The sequence below is a fragment of the Myotis lucifugus genome, unplaced genomic scaffold (assembly GCF_000147115.1).
Source record: "Myotis lucifugus unplaced genomic scaffold, Myoluc2.0 scaffold_63, whole genome shotgun sequence".
In the NCBI taxonomy this organism is placed as follows: Eukaryota; Metazoa; Chordata; class Mammalia; order Chiroptera; family Vespertilionidae; genus Myotis; species Myotis lucifugus.
In genome coordinates, this window is record NW_005871111.1 from 5,888,114 (window position 1) to 5,896,182 (window position 8,069).

Here is an 8,069-nt window from a genome sequence, read left to right on the forward strand (position 1 = left end):
TCAAAACCAGACAAAGACACTACAAAAAAGAATATTATAGGCCAATGTCCCTGATAAAGGTAGTTGCAAAAATCCTCAACAAAATACAAGCAAACCAAATTCATCAACACATTAAAAAGGTCATTCACTATGAACAAGTAGGATTTATTCCTGGAATGTAAGGTTGGTCCAATATCTGCAAATTAATATGATACACCATATAGTCCAAATGAAGAATAAAAATCATATGATCATATCAATAAATGCAGAAAAAGCTTTTGACAAATCCAGCATCCATTTATGATAAAAACTCTCAGCAAAGTGGGAATAGAGGGAGCATACTCAGAATAATAAAGGCCATATATGACAAACCCACAGCTAACATCATACTTAATGGGGAAAAGCTAAAAGTGTTTTCTTTAAGATCAAGAATAAGACAGGATTATCCACTTTCACCACTTTTATTCTATATCATATTGGAATTCTAGCCATAGCAATCAGACAAGAAAAAGAAATAAAAGGCATCTAAATTGGAAAGGAAAAAGTAAAACTGTTACTATTTGAAGATGACATAATACTATATATAGGGAACCCTAAATATTCCACCAAAAAGTGACTAGAACTGATAAATTAGTTCAGAAAAGTAGCAGGATACAAAATTAATATTTAGAAATCAGTTGCATTTTTATATACCAATAATAGACTATCAGAAAGAAAATTCAGAAAACATTCCAGTTTAGAATTACATAAAAAAATACCTAGGAATAAATTTACCTAGAAGGGAAAAGACCTGTACTAAAAAAATTATAAGACATTGAAGAAAGAAATTGAAAAAGATGGAAATAAGTGAAAGCATATACCATGTTCACAAATAGGAAGAATTAAAACCATTAAAATGTCCCTACTACCCAAAGCAATCTATGGATGTAATGCAATCCCTACCAAAATACTAATGGCATTTCTCACATATCTAGAACAAATAGCCCTAAAATTTATATAGACTCACAAAAGATCCCAAATAGCCATAGCAATCTTGAGAAAGAAGAACAAAGTTAGAGGTAACATGCTACCTGATATCAAACTATACTACAGAGCTATAACATTCAAAACAGCAAGGTACTCACAAAAAGAAGACACAGTGATCAATAGTACAGAATAGAGAGCCCAGGAATAAACCCATGCCTATATGATCAATTAATTTGTGACAAAGAAAGCAAAAACAATGGGGTAAAGACAGTCTACTCAATAAATAGTGTTGAGAAAATTGGGCAGATACATAAAAAACAAACAAACAAAAAACAACAAATAAATACTAGATCACCTTTTATACCATATATAAGATAAACTCAAAATGGATTAGAACCAAATGTAAGACCCGAAACCATAAAACTCCTAGATGAAAAGATAGACAGTAAACTGTCTGAAGTTTCTCTTAGTAATATTTTTTTTCTGATATAGCTCCTTGGGCAAGAGAAACAAGTTTTTCACAGCAAAGGAGACCATCAATAAAAAGAAACGACAACCTATTGAATGTGGAAGATATTTGCCAATGATATCCCTGATGAGGTGTTAATATCCACAAATTTATAAAGAACTGATACTACTCAACACCAATTCCTCCCAAACAATTAATTAAAAGACAGAGGACCTGAACAGATACTTCTCCAAAGAGGATACACAGATAGCCAATGGGCATCTGAAAAGATGTTCATTGTCACTAATCATGAGAGAAATGCAAATTAAAAGCACAATGAAATACCACCACACACCAGTCAGGATGGCTATTATCAGTAAATCAACAAATGAGTGTCAGTGAGGATGTGGAGCAAATGGGCCCTCAGGCACTTTTGGTGAGGTTGCAAATTGGTGCAGCCACTATAGAACACAGGATGAAGGTTCCTAAAAAAATTAAAAATAGAACTACCTTATGACCCAGCAATTCCACTTCTGAAAGAAAACTAGTTCAAAAAGATATATGCACTCCTATATTTATTGCAGTGTTGTTTACTATAGCCAAGATATGGAAGCAACCCAAGTGTCCATCAATAGACAAGTGTATAAAAACATGGTGGTACATATATACAATGGAATGTTACATGGCCATAAAAAAGAATGAAATCTTACCATTTACAACAAACGGATGAACCTAAGAGGGTATTATGCTAAGTGAAATAAGACAGTCAGAGAACGACAAATACCATATGGTTGCGGGCACTTCCCCAGTAGGGGATGTGCAGGAGGCGGCCGATCGATGTTTCTCTCTCATCGATGTTTCTGACTCTCTATCTCTCTCCCTTTCTCTCTGTAAAAAATCAATAAAATATATTTAAAAAAAAAAAAGAATGAAATCTTACCATTTACAACAACACGGATGAACCTAAGAGGGTATTATGCTAAGTGAAATAAGACAGTCAGAGAAAGACAAATACCATATGATTTCACTTATATGTGGAATCTAAAGAAAAATGCAAATGAACAAAACAGAAAGAATCATAGACATGGAGAAAAAAACTGAGGTGGTCAGATGGGAGGGGTGTGGGTGCTAGCTGAGAAAGGCGAAGGACTCAGAAGTACAAATGGGTAGTTACAAAATAGTCACAAGGATGTAAGGTACTGCATACAGAATATAATCAATAATATTGTAATAACTATGAATGGTGTCAGGTGGGTTCTGGAAATATCTCAATAACCTGTTGTGAGAGGACGGAGTCTTCACAGAAAAAGGGGCCCAGTTTTTATGAAAGACTAAGAAGAAAGAGGGAAAGACCTAGTTGTCCCCCGGTGGGTGCTAGCTACCCTACTGAGGTACCAGACATGGGGACTGATGCCCTCATAGTCATGTGAACCCTAGCCACGCTCGCTGATGAGTGCAGCCCTGTGAGTGATCCCAGAAGATACCATGTGGGGGAAAGAATTGACCCAGTAGTCCCACAGAATAGTAAGGAGTAATAAAATGATTATTGTTTTTAAGCAACTAAGTTTAAAAAATATATATATTTTTATTGATTTCAGAGAGGAAGGGAGAGGGAGAGATAGTCTCATTAATGATGAGAGAGAATCATTGGCGGCTCGCGAGCCACATGTGTCTCTTTGGCCCCTTGAGTGTGGTTCTTCCACAAAATACCACGTGTGGGCGTGCACGTACAGTGCGATTGAAACTTCGTGGCCCATGTGCAGAAGTCGGTATTTTGTGGAAGAGCCAGCATTTTGTGGAAGAGCCACACTCAAGGGGCCAAAGAGCTGCATGTAGCTTGTGAGCCGCGGTTTGCAGAGCTGCAGTTTGCCAACCACTGGCCTGCTTCCCGCATGCCCCCACACTGGGGATTGAGCCCGCAACCCAGGCATATGGCCCTGACCGGAATCGAACCTGCCCGCCCCCCCACCCCCATCCACTGAGCCAAGCCGGCCAGGGCAAGCAACTAAGTTTTGAAGTGTCCTGTTATGCAGCAATAACATCTGAAAGAAGAGGTTAGAATCTTGTCCGGGGTCATATAACTTGTAAGTGGCAGAGCCAGGGCTTGAGGCCAGTCTTTCTGACTCCAGTGCCATGCTCTTGACAGCTGCATGGCACGGAAAGGAGTTGCCTGACCAAAGGTTAGAAATGATTAAAGATAAGGAAATGACTAGCAGAGGTCCGTGAAACCACAGTCTATGAGAGTTAAGGGAAGAGCGGGGAAGAGAAGAAGGAACACACCATGAGTGGAAATGAGCTTCTAAACGCTAGGGAAAAGGAAACCTGTGTTCATCAAGTGTTTATTGAGGCAATTTTCTAGTTGCTCTGAGGAATTCAGAAGTGGATGCACTGGATCTCAAGAGGATAACTTAATGAAGGAGAAAACAAGTGAGTAAAAAACAACACCGTAAAATGCAAACTGGTGCAGCTACGAACAAAAAACAGTTTGGAAGATCCTTGCAAAGTTAAAAATAAAACTACCATATGATCCAGCCATCTCTACTTCAAGGAAAATAATTGCTCAAGCAGATATTTGTACACCCATGCTCATAGCAGTATTATTCACTATAGTCAAAAGGTAGAAGTAACCCGTGTCCATTAACAGATAAATGAAATATGTTAGGCACATACAATGGAATATTAGACTTAAAAAGGAAGGAAATTCTGACACATGCTACTACATGGACAGACTTTGAAGACATGTGAAGTGAAATAAGCCGGTTACAGAAGGACAAATATTGTCTGATTATGCTTATATGAGGTACCTAGAGTAATCAAATTCATTCAGACAGAAAGTAGAATGGGGATTTCCAGGGACTAGGAAGAGAAAGGAATGTGGAGTTTGTGTTTAAGGGGTGCAGAGTTACAGCTTGGGAATATAAAAAGTCCTGGAGATAAATGATGGTGATTGTTGCCCAACAATGCGAATGCACTAAATACCAAGAACTGTACACTTAAAAATGGTTAAAGTGGTTATTTTATGCTATACATATATTACCACAATAAAAAAAGAAATGAATTACTTATAAAAAAATTAACCAATATGCAAAGCAGAGTGGTGAGGGGAATAAATCTAGGTAGAGGGGGAGGGAATCATTATGGGCCAAGCACCGGCATTCTTTGTATCATGCAGTCTTCCCAGTAGCCTGGGGAGGTAAGTAGTATTACCTCATGTGATATCAGGAAGTAAGTTTATGGATTTAATTGCAATGTGCCATAAACATCATTTGTCACAATGTTACAAATTGGTTTAAAAGTTTTAAATAAAGTTAGGTGTGAAGATCCAGAGTGAGTATTTAAAGAAATGAAGAGATGTTAGGGGGTGACTGGTTACAAAAAATATTTATAATTCCATAGAGGAGAGCAATGTCACTGCACCAGATCTCTTTTAAATTTTTATTATTGGGTTTTCCCACTGCCTGCATCGCGGGCCCCAGCAGCTCAGAATGCCCAAGAGGAAGGCTAGCTCCGCCAAGGGGGTGTTGAAGGAGGAGCCTAAGAGGAAATCTGCAAGGTTGTCAGCTAAACCTGCTCCTGCAAAAGTGGAAACGAAGCCAAAAAAAGGCAGCAGGAAAGGATAAATCTGCAGACAGAAGAAGTGCAAAAAAAAAAAAAAAGAAAGAAAAGAAAAGGGGGTGCGGGGAAGCAAAGGGAAAACAGCTGGAAGTGGCTAACCAGGAAACTAACAAGGATCTATCTACCTGCAGAAAATGGAGAAACTAAAAACAAGGTGAGTCCAGACTCAGATGAAGCAGGAGAGCAAGAAGCCAAGTCTGATTAATATCACATACCACGTCCTGTCAGGGGATCCTGTCTTCCTTCTTGTACAATCCTAAGGGATATTTTTTATCAACTGTTTTGTAAATGCAAGGTTTTTAATAGCTCTATAAACACTGTTAAGAGGGGTAGGATTGTACCCCACCCTATTTTTTAAATGCAAATGCTTAAAAAAGAGAGAGAGAGAGGTAAAATCATTTGCTGGTTGTTTATTTTTTGGTACAACCAGAAAATAATGACATATTGAATATGGGAGACTTTGTCTTTGGTGGCAGCTTAACATTCCATAGATGGGGGTAGTATTTATATCCTATAATACAAAGCATATTAAATGGCCATTTGGAGTTAGTCATGCATTTAATATGTCCTGAACATTTTCGGTTACTTCCAGTCTCATATTTTTGGTAGAATTGTTCTCTTGATCTTGGCTTTCCCTGTTAGAATTTTGTGCACTCTGTAACATCTTTGGTGTGGTAGTCCAGTTTTCCTAGTAACTTTGTTAATGTGCCGTGAAAAATTGAAAATGAGATTATGTAGTGCATATGATATTAAATTGTGAATTAGTGGGACCTTGATATAACAGTGTATCAACATTTGAAGATATTGTTACTTGATACTCTATGAAAGAAAATTAGCCTTCAGATTTTAAGCTGGAAAGTCACCGGAATAACTGTTTAGAAAGGAATCACAACTACACGACTCTTTAGGTTTTTGGTTTGTACGTTAAGAATTGTGTAGAACTTGAATGTCTGTGTACTTATCCTCAAAACAATCAATAAAATCACAATTACAAAAGAAAAATTATTCTTTTCTTCTTACAAAAATAGTAAACAATTATGCAGAACATTTCAAAATATACAGTGTAAAGAAGAAAAACTTGAAAAGCATGCATAATTTCACCCCCAGAGGTACATTGTTAATTGATTATATAGCCGTCTAGTCTTATTTTCTCTGCATATGTCGATATTCCCCCAAATTGACAACATATACCATGTATGTTTTAATAGCCCAAGTTTTAAATCTTAATATATAAGCAAAACATTTCCTCACATCACTATATATTTTTTAGAACTTGATTTGTAATGATTTGCCATCATATAGACTGGCCCCAATTTTATCAAACCTCTCTTATTCAACATTTAGAGGGTTTCCATGGTTTTGCTCCCTAACACTGCAGTGACCACCCATATGTGCAATGCTTTGACCATTTATCTGATTATTTCCTTAAAATCGATTCCTGGAGTTACACCAAAATTTTTAATACCACTGGCAGAGATGAAACAATTGGTTCAGAGAAACCCTAGTTTTGAACCAGGATGGCGAGTATACTATTTATGCAAAGATGCAGCTTTGGCTTATACTCTTAAAAGTTATTATCTGTGCCGCTCTTCGCCTCTGATAGTTCAGATACATTTAGACATATTGTACTTGTAGTTCAGCTACAGAAGTAATTTATGTTTGGTTCAGACCAGTAAGTCAGTATGTGTTATCTCAGGCACTCCCATGGCTTGGCACACAGCAATACGGTATTCAATAAATATTTGTTGAATGAATGTCTATTGAATGAAATCCTGCATAAATGAAGACACTTTCCGTGTGAACAGGAGGACGTAAAATGGCAAATATGGAATGGCTGTGCTTTCACTTGAGCGTGTGATTCGCAGGCACAGATGGTTTTGTGCGTGTTTTCCGGGAGAGGCTCGGCTCTGTAATGATTACAGTCTGGGGAATGGTCTCAGTGCAGTTCCAGCAAGCCTTCTGGGTCAGGGTCTAACAAAGGCATTGCTCTCTGAGCCACCAGAGTGCCAAGCCTCTCCGGCGAGCAGCAAGCAGTGTGGGTGGCCCGTTTCTCGCCTTTCCTCCAGTGTGCGCACAGCCTACGTTACTCCTGTCTGTTTTGTGTCACCAGAGCCCTGGGAATAGCAAGAAATCTGCCCAGAAGTGTAAAAACCACCCTTTTACTGAAAGAACTTTCAGAATGAGAACGTACAATGAAATGACTGGAGAGCTCAGGAAAGACACCCAGAAACGGTAAAATATGAAACACAAATGCCCTCTGAGATTTGGCATCCTAAATCATTTCCTCCTCGCCTCCAGAAAGGGCTCCGTTTTCTCTAAGCCTCTGCCTTTATAGAACCTCAACACAGGCTCTTCCCTCCCCTCCATGGGGAAGGTCTCTGTCCTGCAGGTGGACATGAGAACGTGACCAGGAAGCATAGTGTGGCCTAGAGGAGACTTCAAGGCATGATGGAAAGAAAGAGGGAGTGGGGATCGAAGGCACCCGAGACTCGGCTTTTCTAAGTGACCTTGGTCAAGTCACTGAGCTCATGCATTCATTCAGTCAGTGAACAATTGAGCGCTCACTGTTTACCAGTTCAGCACTGTCTAAGAGAAACACAATGCAAGCCACGTGGGTAACTTAAGATTTTCTAGCAGTGACTTTGAAAGAGTAAAAAGAAACAAGTGAGATTAATTTTAATATATTTCATTTAACCCAATATGTTCCAAATATTATCTTTGCATAATGTGAGCAATATAAAAACTTACTTGAGATTTTTTTGTTTACACTCTTTTTCCATGCTAAGGCTTCAAAATCCAATCTTTTACACTTACGGCACATCTAAACTCAGATGCTGAGATTTCATCAGAAGCAGTCAGTCTATATCTAGATTTCATAAAATGCCTGGCCTGACCTGCAGACCCTGAGCAACAGATGGATAGATTACTCTGACAGGCACATTTCTGTGAAAAAGAGGCTAAGGGGCTGTTTTGCTTTAGGAGCAAAAAGCCCTGTTCTCCTGCCTCCTTAGGCTTTTATTGTCACAACAGCTACAGCTTGAACTAAAATTTAACTATTAGA

General features: G+C 38.4%; 1 pseudogene; it reads left to right on the forward strand.

The window, feature by feature from the left end:
• Nucleotides 1–4,878: 4,878 nt before the first annotated feature.
• On the forward strand, nt 4,879–5,213 carry LOC102426703 (annotated as a pseudogene).
• Nucleotides 5,214–8,069: the final 2,856 nt, after the last annotated feature.